Source organism: Lontra canadensis, unplaced genomic scaffold, assembly GCF_010015895.1.
Source record: "Lontra canadensis isolate GAN:19392208 unplaced genomic scaffold, GSC_riverotter_1.0 scaffold1, whole genome shotgun sequence".
Classification (NCBI taxonomy): Eukaryota; Metazoa; Chordata; class Mammalia; order Carnivora; family Mustelidae; genus Lontra; species Lontra canadensis.
The window spans coordinates 8,377,866-8,397,762 of NW_022630995.1; the positions used below are offsets into that span (position 1 = coordinate 8,377,866).

The 19,897-nt window shown below is 38.8% G+C and overlaps 1 long non-coding RNA gene across 1 annotated transcript; it reads left to right on the forward strand.

Annotated features, from left to right (window-relative positions):
- Positions 1-7,989: 7,989 nt before the first annotated feature.
- Positions 7,990-16,024, forward strand: LOC116870466. Its single transcript, XR_004383230.1, has 3 exons — positions 7,990-8,085; positions 10,302-10,382; positions 15,995-16,024. It is a non-coding gene; the product is annotated as an uncharacterized LOC116870466 (long non-coding RNA).
- The last annotated feature ends 3,873 nt before the right edge of the window (positions 16,025-19,897 follow it).

Sequence of the window (19,897 nt, forward strand, 5' to 3'; positions counted from 1 at the left end):
CTCCTCATGATGCACAGGATATGCACACTGGTGTCCTAGAGTAAAACATAGTCATAATTTCGTTAAAAGTCTGTAATTGGAGAGTTATCATCCCAAAGGTCCCATAGGAGCTCATCCTTAGCGAATGTTTCCCAGTGTCACTTACAGTCATTGCTGGGCTCAAATCATTACAAGAGTGGAATGTTGAATTGTTGAAAATTCTGTTAGCCAGTTGTTAATTTTTGGGAACATAAATTTGGCCGTAGTGGAAATTAGCAAATGCTACAAGTCCGGGCTTTATTTTTTGAAAGCTGCTTTCAAAACACACTACTACATATAATCCTTCTCTGCTCTGTATAAATGTTCTCCCTTCCTTCCTCCCCCTTTCTATAGCCGCTGCTACCCAGCTGCCCTCTGCTCAGATCTGTAGGACATTTTTCCTCCTTTAGTTGGTTTTCTTTTTCATTCTTGATTTTTCTTGGGCTTCACTATTTAAAGAACTTGCAGACACAGAAGATTTTTAAGAGTTTGCTCTCAAACTCTCTAACTGGACTGTTAGAGAAAATGACTCCCCCAACCCGAGGAGATGTTTGAGCATATTTAAACATATATGAGAATTATTTCTTTTTCTTTTTTCTTTTTTTTTTTAAGATTTTATTTATTTGTCAGAGAGAGAGAGAGAGTGCTCAAGAGAGCACAGGCAGAGTGGTGGGCAGAGGCAGAGGGAGAAGCAGGTTACCCGCCAAGCAAGGAGCCGGATGTGGGACTTGACTCCAGAACGCTGGGATCATGACCTGAGCTGAAGGCAGCCACTTAACCAACTGAGCCACCCAGGTGTCCCTATTTCTTTTACTTTTTAAAAAACAATTTAAAAAATTTATTGGATTATGAACATAATGGCTTTTTTGGGTTTGTTTTTGCCTTTGTTGAGATATGACTGACAAAACTAAGATTTTTAAAGTGTTCATTATGATGATTTAATATATGTAAGTGTTGTTAAAAATTTTTTCTTCTATCTAGTTATTTACCATATCCATTACGTCATATATTTATCTTTTTCTTTCAATTTTGTGAGAGCATGTACATTTTAGTCTCTTACAAATTTTAGTTATATAGCACAACCTTATCAACTTTGATCATTATCTGATGTGTTAGATTCTCTGGACCTTTTTGTCTTCAAATATTTATCTGGTATAAAACTATTGTTGGGGCGCCTGGGTGGCTGAATTAGTTAAGCATTTGCCTTCGGCTCAGGTCATGATCTCAGGGACCTGGGATTGAGTTCTGCATTGGGCTGTCTGCCCAGCAGGGAGTCTGTTTCTCCCTCTCTCTCTACTCTTCCCCTCCCTAGCTTGTGCTCTCTCTTTCTCTCTAGTGCGCTCTATCTCTGTCTCTCTAATTCAAATAACTAAATAAAAAAAATCTTTAAAAAACCCTATTGTTCAGTTATTCTGATTAAGTAGATCTAAGTCTTGCAAAAATGATGCATATTACATGTGAAAAATATGATCAAATTTCTGGAACACCTTAATAATGGTATCTATCATTTAGCTGATTATATATTTTGTGTTAGTGGGCTAAGTGGTTTTCAAAACTTTGCCTTAATTAGCCCTCACCCCTCTCCTCTGCATTCCTTCCATTACCCTTGTTTTATAGGTAAGGAAATGGAGACAGAGAATCAAGAAGTCCCGCAGTGAGTAAGCAGTAGCTGTGGTTCAAACCCAGGAGAACTGCCTTTAGTGTGTGCTGCTCTTGAGTGCTGGCTGATGCCATGTGACTCCAAGTGAGGGGACAAGGGGTGCTCTGTGGAAGACAGTGAAGGACAATATGTACATGAAACTTAAAAAGAATCATGAATTAGGTAGATCCAGGTTTTGTAGAGCCTGAAGCTCATGCAATTATAGAGATGGTCTAAAAGAGGGAAGACAAATTACAGTGTAAGAATAAACATTTATTCGGGGCACCTGGATGGCTCAGTGGGTTAAATCCTCTACCTTCGGCCCAGGTCATGATCCCAGGGTCCTGGAATCAAGCCCCACATTGGGTCCTCTGCTCAGCGGGGAGCCTGCTCCCCACCCCCCATCTCTGCCTACTTGTGAACTCTGTCTGTCAAATAAATAAATAAAATCTTTAAAAAAAAGAATAAACATTTATTCTAAATAATAAAAGTAATCCTACCAAATTATAAACTTATAAAGCTGAAAAATACCACAAAGAGAAAATCCGGTGAAACAGAATATGCTTGTTAACTAACACCAGCAGCATCTCTAAAACACTTTGACTCTATATTTGCGGTTATAATACTCATCGTATCTTCTTCATATAACAAGGACATTTAAGACAATCATCTATACAAATACTAGAAAGATGGTTTTTTCTTTCTGTTGGGGGGTTGATCAACGTCTGTTTTTATCATGGAGAGTCGGTTTCATAAAGCACGTGACCATGTACAGATGTCCTATTTGTCAGACGTACTTACTGCTTTTGTACCCTTTTCAAGAATCTGATAGATTCTATGGAACATGATTCCAGCCAAATAAAAGAAAAAAAGATATGAAACATTTTCGACCATATACCCTACATTATTAAGATAGTCCTGAAATGGGGTGGGGGTTTTATTTTGTGAACTGAGTCCTCTGGTGCAACTTTCCATTCTGATGACTGGAAGAATTTTCCCCAGACTCACTCTGCCTCTGTGTATTTCAACCTTGTTTCTCCCATGCCTGCAGCGTTTTGGTGTTGTGTGCCTTAAAGCCTGCTCTCCACCGCAGGAGTCCAGGTGAACAGGCACAGTGAAGAGAAGGATGTTCCTAGAAGCTATGCTTGTGCCGGGATGCCTAGTAAAAACAGAACCATTTATAACGTGACTGTGAACTAGTAAATATATATATATTGCCAAATCTAAACTAATATCCTCATCTCAACTTCCCCTTAGCCAGATATCAAAAATGAAACATCAACATTTTCTGAAACAAGAGGTGGAAAAGGGGAAGTGGGAGCAAGGAAAATAAGCAGTCCTAAACAATTTGGTTAAAATACAACAGGAAATTTTATAAAAATATAGAAGCCTTGCTAGGGCCCCTGTCAAAGCCTTGAAAAAAGGCTGACCTAGTGGAGGGTCCTGGAGTTCAAGCTAAGTAGCTTCATGATACGTCCACCCATGGTTGCCATAAAGTTCTCATTTTCCCCGGTGACGGTGACATCATTCCTTAAAAAGCTTGTACCAATGTTCATCTTTTTGTTTGGGGTAATAACTATGCCCCTAGTAACTGGTAACAGTAACAAATATGAGAAGATTCTGTTGTATGTTCATAAAAGCGTGAATCAAGTCTAGGTCACCAGAATGATTTTATGAAAAACTATCATCAGGTTAGGTTTAAAGAGATTTTTTTTTTTTTCTTGACACTAAAGTGATGTTTTGATTTTTATCTGTCCTTCCGGATCTCCACCCAAACCACTTTCACATTTACTACAATAAAATTTGCATGTAAACATTTTAAATCATTATATTTCTAAACAAACTTTCATTTGGTTTCCTTTTCTTAAAGCAAAATTAATGTGGGGAATTTTTTCAGTAGCTGATTTATGCTCAGGGTAACAATGCCCTATTACTATTTTTCTCTAGAGGCATCTGTGACAGAAATGTTGGAGAAAAGGGAATTTAAAGGGAGATTCTGAAATCCTTGGGAAATTCCGCAAGTGGACAAGGCTTCATAGCCATTTGGAGAAATGACATTGTCCAAGAATCCATGAGTCATGCGTTAGGCATGCGACATTGTAACGGAGTCAACAGAAGGAAACTGGCCTCAGACCAGGAACTCCTGGCTGCTGAGACAGGATAACTTTTCAGGAGAGTTGTCTTGAGGGTTCACTCTGCGTGAGGTGCTTGTGATTCAAATCTAGCTCCTGTTGTTAAGGGGAAAAAACCCCAAGAAGTCACTTCAGTCTGCGATAGGACTGTTTACAGGCCGGGAAGAGAAAACCTTGAGATCTTAGCCCATATGGTGAGGTGGAGGTTGAAAGAAGAACTTTAGGGAAGTTTCCAAGCAGTGGTGCTATCTCGGTTGAATTTGAAAGGATGTAAAGAATTTCTTGTCATGCAAAGTAATGGAAAAGGTATACCAGACAGAAGAGTATGAACAAAGACTCAGAGGTATGAGAATTTAAAAGATGGACGCTGAGGCAGGGAAGAGAGACAGATCCGAAGAGGAGTCTGGAGAGGTGGCCAGAAGGGGCCAAGCAGAGAAACACTTTCATCAGGATGAAAATATAAACTTATCCCAAAGACCACAGCAAGGGGTGGACACTGGAGACTAAAGCTGGGAAAAGACATGACCAGAGTCCTATTTTAGAAAGTTCACTTGGCAAAACCGAGCGAGGTGGAGAGAGGGAAAGCTGGAGGTTAGGCCATGAAGGAGATTTCTGTGGTGAACTAGGTGAGCGAAAGGAGGACTCAGTCTAGTGCAGGAGGCCTAGGAAGGGAGAAGAGATTCATGATGGAATTTTTAAAAAGTCACGTGTTGGAATGTGTCACAAACGCAAGTGGAAGTACAAGTAGAAGTAGAAATGCTGACAGGATGATCATTCAGTAGAAGTACTGACTGATGTTTTTTAAAGATTTATTTATTTTAGAGAGTGCATGCACACGTGCTTGAGCAAGTCGGGGAGTGGGTGCAGAAAGCGAGGGAGACAAGCAGACCCCCCAGAGCAGGGAGCCCGACGCGGGACTCGATTCCAGGACCCTGAGATCATGGCCTGAGCCGAAGGCAGACGCTTAACCAACTGAGCCACACAGGCGCCCCTCAGTATTGACTGATGTTAAGAAATACAGATGACACAATAGAAGGTGAAATAACCAGGACATAAAATTGTAGCATATACAGAGCACACCAGATTGAAATGAAATCTATCAAAATCTTAACAGCCTTCGTCTCCAGATAGTGAGGTGAGGCATCATTTTTACTTTCTTTTTCATACTTTTCTATGCTCAGAAGGAATAGTATTTGTGATGTAGAACTATGTCAAATGGCAAGAAGAAAAGAAAGGATGGAAGGAAGGAGAAAAAGGAGGAAAGAAGAAAAGAGACATTTCAAAGCTGTGAAGATGTACTTCATGGTATATGAGAAGTAAGAATGTTTCCATAAAGAGAAATAGCGTTAAGATTCTTACAGGAGCTTCTTTAACTTAACCTATTCTAGAAGTTTCTACAACTTCTAGAATTATAGACGATGGCATCCAGGCTGATGTATAGCAGATGGGGGAGTAAACAAGGGATGAGAGCTGGGGTAAGAGACTAACAAAGTTGTGTTCTCCTGACTGACCGTTGGCTTAACTGTGACTGCTGGGGAGGCTAGACGGATCTGGGCTGAGGAGAGCAGCGGTCTTTGAGACCGATCTCTTGGGTAGCCGCTGCCCTGCTGAGTCAGAGCTGGGGCCAGTCATCCAGCGCCGCCCAGTCTCTGTCCAGCCCCTCCCTGACTCAGAGCACTTGATGCCTTGGCTGTTCCCCTTTGCTGAGAGTTTGAATGTGCTAAAACAGAGCACTGAGGTACATATCCACTCATTCACTGTGTTGGCACCTGCTTATTCTTTCCTGAGCTTTTAGAAAAGGAACCAGAATTCCCATCATTATATTAATAAAACTGGTGGCAGTGATGATAAAAATGGGCAATACAATATATTTGCTAGAGAGGGTCAATAGCTTTACTGGGTATTCAGAAGTTCCCATTTTGGGGGTGGTTTCTTTCTAAGGAGAGTTAGTTAGTGGTTCCAATTTTCTGTAGTCACTTCCCTTGTCAGAACTGCCTCTGAGGAGAGACAGGGTGGGTAGGACAGAGACCATCCAGTTAAAAACCCTCTCCTCTCCCTTCTCTTCTCCATGACGCGTCTGCCTTATGGACTCGACACTCAGACCAAGGTCTCAGTTCATATATCAGTTCCCTCTAGATGGCTGAAAGTTCCCATTCTCGTGCTCTCATGGCCACTGTACTTACCCATTACAGCGGTCTACCCCTGCACTTGACTCGTCTGTCCGGTCGCTCACTAGACTGCGAGGTCTGAGGGGAAGAGATTAGATCTTATTCCTGTTGTATTCACAGAATGTACCACAATGCCTGGAACATAACAAGATGAAAAAGCACTTAACTAAATAATTAATAACCCTGGTTTTATTAAGTGACATTATCAAGTTAATAAATGATTAAATTCAGAAAAAATACGAAAGTTAAAAACATGAAAAACCAAATACTTATAACAATTGCCTGGCTTCATTAGTGAGTGCTTTAATATAAATTCACCTCTCCTTCCCCCAAACACATACGCACACACAAACACACACACACGCATGCGCACACGTGCACCTTCTGTGAGCAACTGCTTACTGCTGCGTTGTGCTCTGGAAGACAGCAGAAGTACTATCAAAATAAAGTGTTTATTAATTTTAACGATGGCAAGGGCTCTTGGACAGTGCTCATTATACCCAGAAACTGACATGATTCTTGTAAAATAAGAACGGCAGTGGGAACCGATCAAAGAAGTTTCATTCAACAACTGTTTTTTTCCCCAGACATAAACTGAAACTTTTGCTAGGGTTCAAAATCCTTGTAATTATTACTTGTGCATATGGAAGTAAGGCTCTTAGAAGATGCACTGAGAAGTACACAATATCACACTGAAATATTGCTGCACAAAATGAATCTAATCATGAAGAAACATCAGATAAATCCAAACTGAGGGGACTCTATTCCCAGAATAAAGGAGACCAGCTATTAGATATTGACAACTAAATGCTATATGTGATCTTAGATTTAAATCCTGAAGTTTTATCTCAGCATCTCTCTCTCTGTCCATCCATCTACCAACCTATCCAGCTATCCATCTGACACATGAAGAATATTATTGAGACAATTGTCATAAGCTGAATAAAGTCTATAGATTAAATAATGGTATTCAATCACCATTAATTTTCTCTTTTTGATCATTGTAACTAGCTATATAAGAACATTTTCTCGTTTTTAGGAGTTCCTGGGAAATTGGGTGAAGAATTTTCTAGAATTCTTTATTCTTTTCTTGCAACTCCTCTGTAACTTTAAAGGTACTTCAAAATAAAATATTATGAAATTGAGGGATATAAATACAGATAATCAAATTGAGACAGGTGTACTGTTATGAGCTGAATGTTTGTGCTCCCCTCTCCTATTCATACACTGAACCTAACCCCCATGTGATGGTAGTTGGAGGTGGGGTCTTTGGGAAGTGATGAAGTCATGATGGTGGAGCTTTCCTGAATGAGATTTTTTAAAAAATAAGTTTTCCTATAAAAGAAACCCCAGGGGCACCTGGGTGGCTCAGTGGCTTAAAGCCTCTGCCTTTGGCTCGGGTCATGATCCCAGGGTCCTGGGATCGAGCCCCGCATCAGGTTCTCTGCTCCGAGGGAAGCCTGCTTCCCCGTCTCTCTCTGCCTGCCTCTCTGCCTACTTGTGTTCTCTGTCAAATAAATAAAATATTAAAAAAACAAAAGAGAGAGAGAGAGAGACCCCAGAGAGCCCTCTTGCACCTTCTATCGTGTGAGGACACAGCAAGAAGGCGGCCTTCTAAAACCAGGAGGAGTTTCTCATCAGACACAGGATCTAGCAGTGCTTTACTCTTGGACTTCTCAGGCTCCAGAACTCTGAGAAATAAATGTTTATTGTTCAAGCCACCTGGTCCGTGATGTTTCTGTTATAGCAGCCCAAACAGAATAAGACATACACATTAAACAAGTAGTTTTTATACGAACTCAGGTTAATATTTAAGCATGCTGAAAATCTGTTAAGAGTCCTAGGAGTGTTTGTTTCTCTCAGGGTTCGTTTCAAAGGGCAGGGGGGCGTATTGGGTTTGGTGTAATTTCCAGTAACATAGTGCAAGGATGAAGGCCCCCACATGTTAGTGTTGCAATAATCTGAAAAGCCTCCTCAGCCAGCCCAAGTCCTCAGAGACAGCTAAGCATACAGGTCTAGGGGCCGCAGGGAACTGGAGGAAGAGATCCAGTGTAAATAGAACTTTCAAGCTGACCGTTGCTCTATTGCTCTCTTGGCAGTTTCTTGCTTTCTGTTGCACCGCGTGAAGGTAGGCACACCTTCTGATCAATAGAGTTTTCTCTTGCCTGATGCTTTGATAACAAATGTTAATTGTATTCAAACAAACAAACAAATCTCTGTTCTCATTCGTTGAATGTTGACAGGGTTGCCAAAGGACTTTCATGGGCCCTGGACACTCTTACCTTTATGGGGCTTTCCCATCCTAATCATCTAAATGGTAAACATTATTTTTGACATAACTTGAAGTACTTCAACTTTTTCTTTTGTTTTAGGCATCTTTCTCTTTTGTGAGAAAAAAGCAAGTCTAACTCTAAATCTTCTTTATTTTCATCTTAAAAGAAACTGAAATATTTTTATGGGTCATAAAATTTATTGTGGGGGCTCTGCACTGTGTCTACTGTACCTAATGCATAAGTCAGCTGGCCTTGATATAAATTAGATTTTGGAATTTTTTAGTCTCTATCTCTAGACCTCTAAGGAAGGTAAGATTTGAATTGATGTAGACATCTGGTTGCTAAAAATCAGATCTTGCTCTATAAGAAATATATTTATATGTCTGAATATTAGTTGAATTTTATAGACCCATGTCTCACTATGTGTATCTATATCCATATATAATTAGAGAGCCATAGTTCATAAAAATTGTCTCTTAATATTGAACCAGATATTGAACCCTTGTATTTTTATTCAGGGTTCTGTTAACAAAGGCTCAGAAAACTATCATCTCCTGCTGGCTTTGAAGACCCATGATGCATCCTAGACCCTCCTGAGATCCCGCTTTATAAAATCCTGCTCTATAAAAAATATTATATATATATAATTTTTAAATTTTTATTTATTTATTTTCCAGAAAGAGAGAGAGAGTGCACAAGCAGGGGGAGCAGCAGGAAGAGGCAGAAGCATGCTCCTTGCTGATCAAGAAGCCCGATGTAGGACTCAATCAGATCTCAGGGTCCTGAAATCATGACCTGAGCTGAAGGCAAATGCTTAATCAACTAAGCCACCCAGGCATCCCAATAATATTGTATTTTTAGCCTGTGGTTTCTAACTTGCTCTTTTTCTTTTATTTGCATTAATTAATATATATATTTGTATATATATATATATATATATATATATGATAGCACTGTGACATAGTTGTATGTTTCTATTAATTTTTTCCGAAGGTGACTTCTTTATTGATGAGATCATAGCTTACCTCCTATAAATAGTGTTATGATATTCCAGAAGATTCTGCAAAATCAAATAGAAGGAAAAAATGCCATATGGAGCTTCCATGTTAATTTTAAAAACTTACAAATATTAGTTTTTATATAGAAATGTATTTAAAAGAGTCAATGAGAATCACTTTTCTAAAAAAAGGAGATTGATATCAAGGGCTGGCCAAAAATTAGGTCTTTATTTGCTGCAAACTCTTTCTTAAAATTAAGACATTTTCCACAGTCCTCAAGATCATCACATTGGATTTTAAAGGGTATCTAACAGAGCTGCGTCCTTTGATGAAACCAGTCCCTATACCCTTACTGTTACCACTGTTTCCTTTGGACCAAGTGTGAGTGTAACATCTCAATGCCAGTGCATGAGGACACAGTCTACTCCTTTCCATCCCAAATGTATCGAAGAATTAAGAAAGATTCAGAATAATTCATGTTATAAAAATTGGGAAATCATGTAAATGCTTTTAAAAATGTCTGTTATTATGCTTCTGCAAATGTAGAATGTCTAGGTGCTGGGTATTCATGGTAAACAAAACAGTAAGAAAAAAAAAATGTCTGTCCCCATGAAAGGTTACATGCTACAGACATCAGTTTTGTTTTAGCTATTGTGAACCCTTACTTCTGAATTCTAGAGCGAAGGTTTCATTTTTTCATAGAAGCAAACTCCAAGACACAGTTTGGAGACAGGCTAACATCCATTCTGCAGAATTAAAATAATTAGAGAAGCAGGAGAAAGTTTCTGAAATAAGAATTAAATTTGAATCAGAGCTAGTGTGATTGCAGCAACCCCAGGCGCATGTTGGCTGACCCCCAGCAATCTGACTCCACATAACCTGGGAGTTCCTTTCACCATGACGACTGGGTCCAACAGCCTTTGGCAATATAAGTGAGATGCCCATGGCTTCTGGAAAATGGTGAAGAAATCCTGTTAGGATCATTTCGGTTCACCAGGGAACCCCAAAGGATTATGGCAAAGGATTATCTAAAAGCAGAGAAATAATTCATCTCAAAAATCTCATTATTTTAGTGTGAAGCTTATTCTTGAAGAGACCTCTACTTGGCTCTACAGTGGAAATGGATCCAGAAGTTTCTAGATAGTTTTGAGGAGGTGAGTTGATTTTTCTCAATTAAAATTCTTCATTTCTCATGCAACTAATAAGAGGTTTCAGATGTCAGCTCCATCACTTGCTGGAATTGCACTAAGCCTTTTTTTCCTGCTCCTTAAAAGGTTTCATTCATGTCTTTCCCTCTTCAGTGGTAGAAAAGAATAGCAATAGTAGTTTTGCCTTTTTGATAACTGAAAATGTAGAGCAAAGCAGTAAATCTAAGAGTATTAATGTCTCTGGAAAAAAAAAGAAAGAACAGAAAGTTCTTTACTCTTTCTTAATCCAGTGCTTTACCGTGTAGGTACTTGTTCCTGAGCCTGACTTTTGATTACCCATTAACCAGTGGTTGGGTACAGCAAGACTAGACTTCCTAGACTTTCAGTGGAAGGAGGGAGAAAAATACAACTGATGATTTAATCAGTTGGATAAGGAAATGAAATTTACCTAAATGGAGCAGAGAAAATCCTCTGACTACATGACCTAGAATAAATTTACCCATTTTTATTGTATGTCTAATTTGTGTCAGATAGTTTACATCTTACTAACTATTGACGATAACATCACAAAGCAGTTGGTGTCCTCATCTTGTCAATAAGGAAATTGATGCTCAAAGAAGCTTAATAACTTGCTAAAGTTTATCTGAGTAGCAAAAGGGTAGAAAAGAAGCCAGGCATATGCTCAAGTAAAAGATAACCTGATGGAATCTAGTCAGCATGGTTAGTCCCAGCTACTTGACGACGATCTTGGACCCATACATGAATGAATGAATGAACAAATCAGTGATTTAAGACAATAGTCTCTGTTTTAAGAAAGACTAAGATGGAGCTGGTAACTCTGGTCGTGTGACTAATAGGGCAGGAAGAAAGAGCATTAGCTAAGAATATTCCTATTTTTTTAAAAAGTCCTGACATTTAGTGCCACAGTAGACCAGTGAGAATTCATTATCTCAATAGAAGATAGAGATAGGGAGAAAAGAAAATAAAGCACACTCTTTTTCTCTCCTGGTCATCATTATAGAAAACTCCATGAGTAGGATTCAAACAGCTTTTATTTAGGGGAAACCTAAGTACCTGGGAAATAGAAGGACAAATTAGAGGAGAAGCTTTGTGCTAGAGCCAAGGTATATTTTTTGGATAAAAAGGATACTTGATATGTACAAAGGAAGCAAGAAACCATAACACTGAGTAACGCAAGGCCAATAACCTTAGAGGATTGTTTTGTTAGAAACCAATAGTCTAAGAACATCTATTAAAGAACATTGGCCAGTACAGTTATTCTACTTATTATCAGAGCGTCCTTCAGATTGTCATAGTGCAAAAAGTCCTGAAAAAAAAAAAATTGTGGTTGCGTGTGGGTTTCCCTACTCTTATTGATCAACTCAGGCTGACAAATATTTAACTTCCATGCTTTCTCATGACTGGTTCAGCTTTCTTTGAAGCCAGGGTATCATGGTTGGCTGGTGAGATGATAATGCCAGGTTCTAAGAGCTGTTGAAGATAAGGAGAAAACCACTTTTTCTTGCTCAATAAGGCTTTTATGAAATTAAATAGTTGCTTCTGGACTTATCTAAGAGGTCCCAGTAGGATTCAGTACCAACAAACAAGGTGGTCTGTGGTGAGACTCACTTGGAAGAGCTGAATTAACCTGGCAATGGGTGAGGGCAGAGGCATCCCTTGTCAGAGGCAGTACCAAAAACAATCACTCTCATAAAAGTAACCACTTTTCAGGAGTCCAGAGGTTAATTACGCAATCCGTGGTGTCTCCGACCAACGAAGGATAGTTGCGTTACCTTTGTGAGCCTAATTCTACTGTGAAATTCAGGTGCCTTTTTTTTTTTTTTTTTTTTTCCAGCTATTGGATCCACTGGATCCAACTTTCTGGTTCCTAGGGAAATTCTCTGAGCTCACCAATGTCTCTCATTTTATAGCTTTATTAAGGTATAATTTCCTTACAAGAACTTTGCGTATTTAAAATTTATAATCTGATGAACTTTGATATACGTATACATCTCTGAAACCATCGTCAGAGTCAAGATAATGAATACATATATATATCCATTACCCTCAAAAGTTTCCTCCTGTCCCTTTGTAATTCCTCCCTCCAACCCTGCTGCTCAGAAAAGTGCTGGTCTCTTTCCCCCAAAAATGCTGGTTTGCACAGAGGCTCCCACAGAGAATGGTCCTAGAGATCAAGGTGCAGCCTCAGGCTTTGTCTGTTCTAGCTCAGAATTCATGCCACATTTCTTGTGCCTCGTCCTAGTTGTTAAGCAAGTCACTAATATCAACTCAGAATCAAGAGGATGGGATTAGATTCCTCTTCTCAAGAAGGAGTAGCAAAAAATTTTCCACCATCTTTAAATTACCACACTGAAATTGAAATGATTATAATAGCCCAAACTCCCCATTTTAGAGATACAGATACCAAAGCATGGAGTTTTGACGTGACCTCACTTTGGAATAAATATAATTTACTCCAAAACTCCAAATATCATGCTCAAGACTTCAGGAAAGATTTAAGTCAAAAACTTTGGTACCTGCCACGTTGCTTTTGGCCTCTCTCTAATTAAAAACAAAAACAAAAAAAACAAAAAACAAAAACAAGCAAAAACCTTCAGCAGGCTGCTTAGAGGCTCCCAGGACAAAGCCTTCCAGTTCCTATCTATTTCTCATGTGGGCTAGAAAAAGAAACACTCCAATCTTCAATTTGTATGGGGAATTCTCACAGATGCCACAGAAAAGGATGTGTTCATTGCAAACACTCTGCAGTATATGTTGTCCGCCATGTTTTTCACCACCGCATTTTCATATGGCAGACCTTCCAGGGTATGACCAGAAATGAGAGCAGCACGCCAACACATCTGAGGAGGATTTAGACCATTAAAGTATTGTCACAGATTGGCTTCTCAAGAAACAGATGCTGATGAAAAGTGTCTAGAGATCTGGTGTACAACAAAGTGCATATAGTTAACACTATTGTGCTGTCCACTTAGACATGGTTAAGGTAATAGATTTTATGTGTTTTTTGACCACACACACGCACACACACACACAAATAGGAAGCAGATTGTGAAATGATTTTGAATTTGAAGGCATGTTAGGGATCAAAACTTATGAAAAGAAGGGGGAGGCAACAGGATTGGGCTGAAGAGAATAGGTGCATTGTGATGCAGACCCTATTTAAGACTTAGACAACCCAGCACGATAAGCCCCCAGCCCCTCCCTGAGCAAATACTGTCCTCCCACCTAGAGCTGAAATGACCCATCTTTATACCCTCACTGAGCCACTGGAGGCAGTGTTCTCCAGGGAGGGTCTGACTTCGGTCAAGGCAAGTGTCTGCAGCTGAAACAGCAAGTTTTCTTCCTTGAAGTGGCATCTGGGCAGGGGAATGCCATGTTCGCTGCTATCATTGGAGACAGGAAATACAGATAACGACATAAGGGGAAAGTAATGACTTTACTTTTGAAGAGATCACCTGAAATCCCTGAAGGAATTTCTATAGAAATACAGAAACAGAGCACATGATTCACTAATAATTTCAGCACACTGAAAATAGAATCCAAGGGTACTTAGTATTCATTTTAGCCACAAAGTATCTGTTCTTTGCTTTCACACACACACATGCACACACACATATACACACACCCTCTTGTAACATAACATAGATAAAGGTAAAAAATAAGATCATAGGGTTAGGGGTATGGGGAATGTAATACATTTATGCTTTTTAAATTTCTACACTATTGAATTTATTCATATTATCAGTTCTTATGATTCTTTGAACATTTTTAATGTTTTCCTAATCATTTGTATTTTTATAAAAACAGTCTCTAATCCAAAATACACTAATAAGATGCAATTTGAGGGGCACATGTGTGGCTCAGTCAGTTAAGCACCTGCTTTCAGCTCAGGTCATGATCTCAGGCTCCTGGAATCAACCCCGAGTTGGGCTCCTGCTCAATGGGGAGTCTGTTTCTCCCTCTCTCCCTGCTTGGGCTCTCTTTCTTTCTGTGTCAAATAAATAAATAAAATATTTAAAGAAAGATGCAATTTGAAGCTTTAAAATGTTACAAAAAGGTAAATATGTTGACTTACTTCTTAATATTTTTGTGTAATTTTGCACTTTCATATAGAGTGACATTTCTTTCCACATTTTCAAGCAGAATATTTTGAGTCTTCCTCAGATCACACTTGCTCTCTTCATGAACTTAAATGAATTACTTATTTCTTCTAAGTCTCAGTTGCCTCGTCTGTAGAATGGTGATGTGATGGCACTTACTAGGATCTCTCTGAGCATTAAATGATAGAATATGTGCAGACTGCCTATGGCAGTGGCTGGCACGTAGAAACAGGTCAGTAAGTAACTGAGTATATGGTAATAATAGTAACCATCTCTTCATGAGCAGAAATCAGTTATTGCCACAGGATACCCTTTTGCAGAAGGTATTTGTTGAAAATGAACAGTTTAGAAATGGAAACCCAAATTCTAATCTCAGTGTTCAGTTTCCAGGACTTTTCTTCATCCGTCACCAGGTGGCCCCACATCCATAGCCTTCCTGGCTCTGCACTCCTGGAAAATGAATCAAACAACAAGAAGATTCTGCAGCAAGAATCCATGGTGATAATAATCCAAAGTGCAGATGGTCCCTTTAATAACCAGCGTGCTTTTGGCTAGAAGAGAGAAAAGCAAGCGTCATATGTTTGTAATGGGCAAGAAAGATATTTTTCTTCAAGACTAGTCTGAATGAAAGAGGTAAATAAATCATCCTATTGACGTTGAACTTCTCAAATAGTACATGGCCTAGCATGCTAGGCTGAGAAAGATCTCTAATCTCTACTTTTTCTCTCTTTTAGAAATTGATTAGTTAACAATTAATCATTTTTTGGCTTTACCTGAGTACTTACAAAACAGTTTCAGAACCCTTTCCTCCTCTTTTTCCACCTGAAACACAGAGCAAAACTACAGATTATACATTCTCAAAGATCCTGTCAGGAAAGATCCTGTCAGATGAAAGGTTTTGTCATATCATGACTAATTCATTATTTCTTCCTCTTATCTAAGAATCCTTGAAGTCTTCAGATGGAGCCTCAAAAATTTCCTTTCAGACAATGGAAAAGTCTTTCCAGGCTATGTAATGTAATGCTAGAAGAAATTCTTGGTGATTGATTATTTGAATAAATGGTAAAAGAATTAATGGTAAAAGAATTAATATGGTGGAACAGAGCATATAAGAACCACCATATTGTAGTATTAGCAGTTAAGAGTCTTAGGGCTAGAGTCAGAAGTCTGGTATTCTAGTTTAACATAATAGCAGTGTAGCTTGGATAAGTCATTTCCAGATAATCATACTTCCTTAGTGAAGGGAGGTTTTTGTGAGAATTCAATGAGATCATAGGTAAAGTGCTGAACATTTTGCCTGGAATATGTGGTAAGGACATAATAACGACTTGCATTAACATCACTGCTTTTACTCACAATATCATGGGATGATGACAATAATTAATTTCATCTTCAATGGAAAGATCTAAACATATCCATTCTGACTTTTCTCAACTGATTCTGAATTGAGCCTCAAAACCAGCCCTAAAAGGAGCAATATCTTCCTTGTTTTTGCAGAGGGAGAAGTGGTCAGAAGGGAGGAGAGCCTAACATCATTTGAAAGAATGCAGCCTAGAACTAAACTGGATGGTCTGAGTATATGTATATTTTTCTCTTGTTTATTTGTTTATTTATTTAATTTTGTTTTGTTTTGTTTTTATTTTTAGCTTATTTATCTGAGTATATATTTTGGTTAAAATATACCAAGTTATATTTTGAGTGAATTCACAGACTTTTCAAAGTAAATGAGAGAGACTGGATTTGATTGTGTCCACTCTATTATATATTTTATGATTTTTATCTCAGGAACAGATGTAGAAATAAGACAGAATTATAGAACTTACTCTAGAAAGTCTTTCCTGTAAATGTTCTGTAGGTAAGAAGGTAGACAGTCTAATTGTAGTGTGAATACCTCACAATTCATAATCAAACATGACTCATCTTATGTCCAAAATTTCCAGCTTAATGTTTTACATGAATTGTTAATATTCAATTGTCAGTTAATTTGTGGCAAGGACTTTTGCAGCTAGCCATCAGGACCCCAGTAACACTAGATGCATGCAGAGCATATTTTGATATTTTTCCCGCATTTTAGAGAAGGCTGTTTAGTTTATTTACTAAGATAAATATATTACTGATGTAGTCACTTTCATCAAGTAGTTATATGTCTAAAACATTTCAAGATGGATTCAAATGCAATGTTAATTATACATGATGTTTTGAAACTTACTAAAAACTAAACTGCACTTTTTAAAAAATATTTTATTTGTTTATTAACAAGAGAGAGAGAACACAAGCCGGAGAGCGGCAGGCAGAGGGAGAAGCAAGCTCCCCGCTGAGCAGGTAGCCCAATGCATGACTGATCTCAGGACCTTGGGATCATGACCTGAGCCAAAGGCAGAGGTTTAACTAACTGAGCCACCCAGGCATCCCCTAAGTTACACTTTTAAAAGCTAAAAATTGGAACAAAGATTAGCATAAATCACTTATATACATACATGCAGGGTTAATAATATATACGTATGTGCCAGGTACCACATTGCAGATTTTTTATATATTATTTCATATAATTTTAAAGACAATCTAATGAGGATTATTGTCCCCATTTAACATATGAGAAAACCAAAGACTTAATATACTAGACCACTAGTTTTCAAAATATTGACTATGTACTATTTTATTATGTAATAATCAATGCATGCAAAACAAAGCCATTTACTAAAGATATAAGGTTTAAAGCACAATCAAAAGCATAATCAAAACAGACTTTCATGATTACACCTCATGGGTATTGGATCTAGAGCTTTATCACTATTATCAAATATATCTATGTTCCTCCACTCTTCTGTTTCTCTGTTTCCAGAGTCAATTACAATCCTAAACTTTGCTTTTTTCTTATAGTTATAAGTGGAGCTATTTCCAAAGCCCAGTCTAGACATTAATTTATTTAAAATTGTTTTAGTTTGCATACAAGTGCATCAATGTTTTGGTAGTCACTGACTCATGTAAACATGGTAAGCATAATTCTCGGATTTTGTACTTCCTGCTCAGAATTCATCTGTTGGTTTTGTGGTTTTCATTTCATATTTATGCATGATTTCTTGACTATCACTTACTTTGTACTGATTCAATGAGGAAAATTCAATTTAGCATTACACTTTATAAAATAGTTTTCTTGAAATTCCAAAATTTGGGATTGGACAGGAGTAACATCAAGTATGCTTTCTCATAATTTTTAACTGGTTTATTGTGTTGTCAATGGGAATATTGAAAAGACAATACACCACACAAAAACTACTGCTTCTATCTCAGAACGAGCAGATTGTGAAAAACTCTTTAGCTTTCCTTCAGTTGCTCTTGTAATATACCAGCAACTTGCCAGGCACTGGCCACAGGATTTCTGCAGAGTGAAGCATTCCTATTTTTTTATCTGAATTGTTGATAGAATGGATAAGATGGCCCTTCCTTCCTTTTCTTGATCAAATATTTTTTAAACACCCAATAAGTGCTGGAAACTATACCCAAATCTGGGGCTTCAAATGTGCAAGGGTGTATGATCCAAGATGCCAGGAACCCACGCAATATCAAGAGGACATAAATGAATGTGCTTATTTTTAAATTAATTTAATAAAACATTTGCAACAACAAATGGAATCCAGAAAGTAACGGAGTCTTAAGGAGTTTATGCAGGTGCTGTGGGTATCTGAAATTCGGGATGATGACGCGTGACTGACAGCTGCTGCTTGAGGAGGTGTCAGTGGAAGGGTGAATGTTGGGCATCTCCCGTCCCATGTCATCCTTTATGGCCAACAGGATCCACACACTGAATCACACAGATGCGCGGCACTTTGATGAAGGCTTGAGAGCAGCTGAAGAAATAGTATGGACGGAGCCTGGGGGAACTGCTTACATGAGAAGGTAAGGAAGTGCTTAAAAACGGAGAGGGATTTGTTGAAAGGCCAAAGTAGCTAGCTGGAGGAAGTTGTCCTCCCTGGGAAGGGAAGGTGTGAACAAAGATCTCAAGGAAGTGAGGGATTAAGCCAAGCAGATATCTGGTGGGGGAGAATTCCAGGCAGAATAAATAGTCGCAAAACAGAAGCGTGGCGGCTTTAGGTTTAAGGAAGAGCGCGGAGCCCTGTGTGGCTGGAGTGAGTGAGCAAGGGGGAAAAAAGTAAAAAATGCGGTCAGAGAAAGAACAAAAGACGCGACATGCGAAACCTCCTGACTCATTTCCAGGGACTTGGGTGTTAACTCCGAGAGAGAGGGGAGTTAATGGTGGATTTTAACAGAGGAGAGTCCTGGTCTGGTACATTCTGAAAGGACCTTACTGGAAGGGCATCAAGAGTAGACACGGGTGAGTTTAAGGTTATCAGGGAAGAGGTCATTGCAGTCATTCAGGCAGCTGAGGATGGCGGCCCAGACCAGAGGGTGACCGCGCTCGTGATTAAACTTTGAAAGTGAACCAAGATATCCTGCTGTACTGGATATGGAACATGAGGAAAAAAGAACAGCTGAGGATAACTTCCAAGGTGGCTTTTAATAATATTCCAGGTGACAGATATATGGGTAGGGACAAGGCAGCTAGAGTGACTGGCATGGATCCAAAAGCTATTGAGGTGTAAAATATGTAAGAACTGGTGGTTAAATCATCCTTTTAACTTTAAAGGTATGTACTCCTCAGTGTAGGAAATATGCCCTGGAGGGGCACCTGGGTGGCTCAGTGGGTTAAGCCTCTGCCTTTGGCTCAGGTCATGGTCCCAGGGTCCTGGGATCGAGCCCCGCATCAGGCTCTCTGCTCAGCAGGGAGCCTGCTTCCTCCTTTCTCTCTCTCTGCCTGCCTCTGCCTACTTGTGATCTCTGTCTGTCAAATAAATAAATAAAATCTTTAAAAAAAAAGCCTCCTTGTAATTAATCCCATCCTTCAGATAACTCTGTCCTAGCTCTCATTTCTCTTGCTCTGAACCATCAATTTCTTCCATGCATTTCATAACATATTGCATGATAATTATAAAAGATAAATATTTAGGGATATAAATCCTAATTTTTTAACATACTGGTAAATAAAAATGAGGGGGAAAAAGGACTCAAACACTCATGTGTGTGAGAGGGTATAGAAACGTATACACTTCTCTCACAATTTTTTAAAAGGGACCCCTTTCTTTTTCCAGTTGGGGACCTCACATGACGGGGAAAGCCGGGATGAATCAATAGAGAGACATTTTGTCATCTTTGTACAAACCTGGACATATTATTGTGAATTCACCAGGCAAAGCAGCAGTCACAATTGTTAAATAATTTTTCTTTTTCTTAAAAAGAATCTGCAGAACTAAAAGCCATCTCTAAAAGGAAAATACGTGATGGTTATATTTCATTGAAGACTACCTCCTAACAACACGCTAACAACACACAAACACGAGCCCT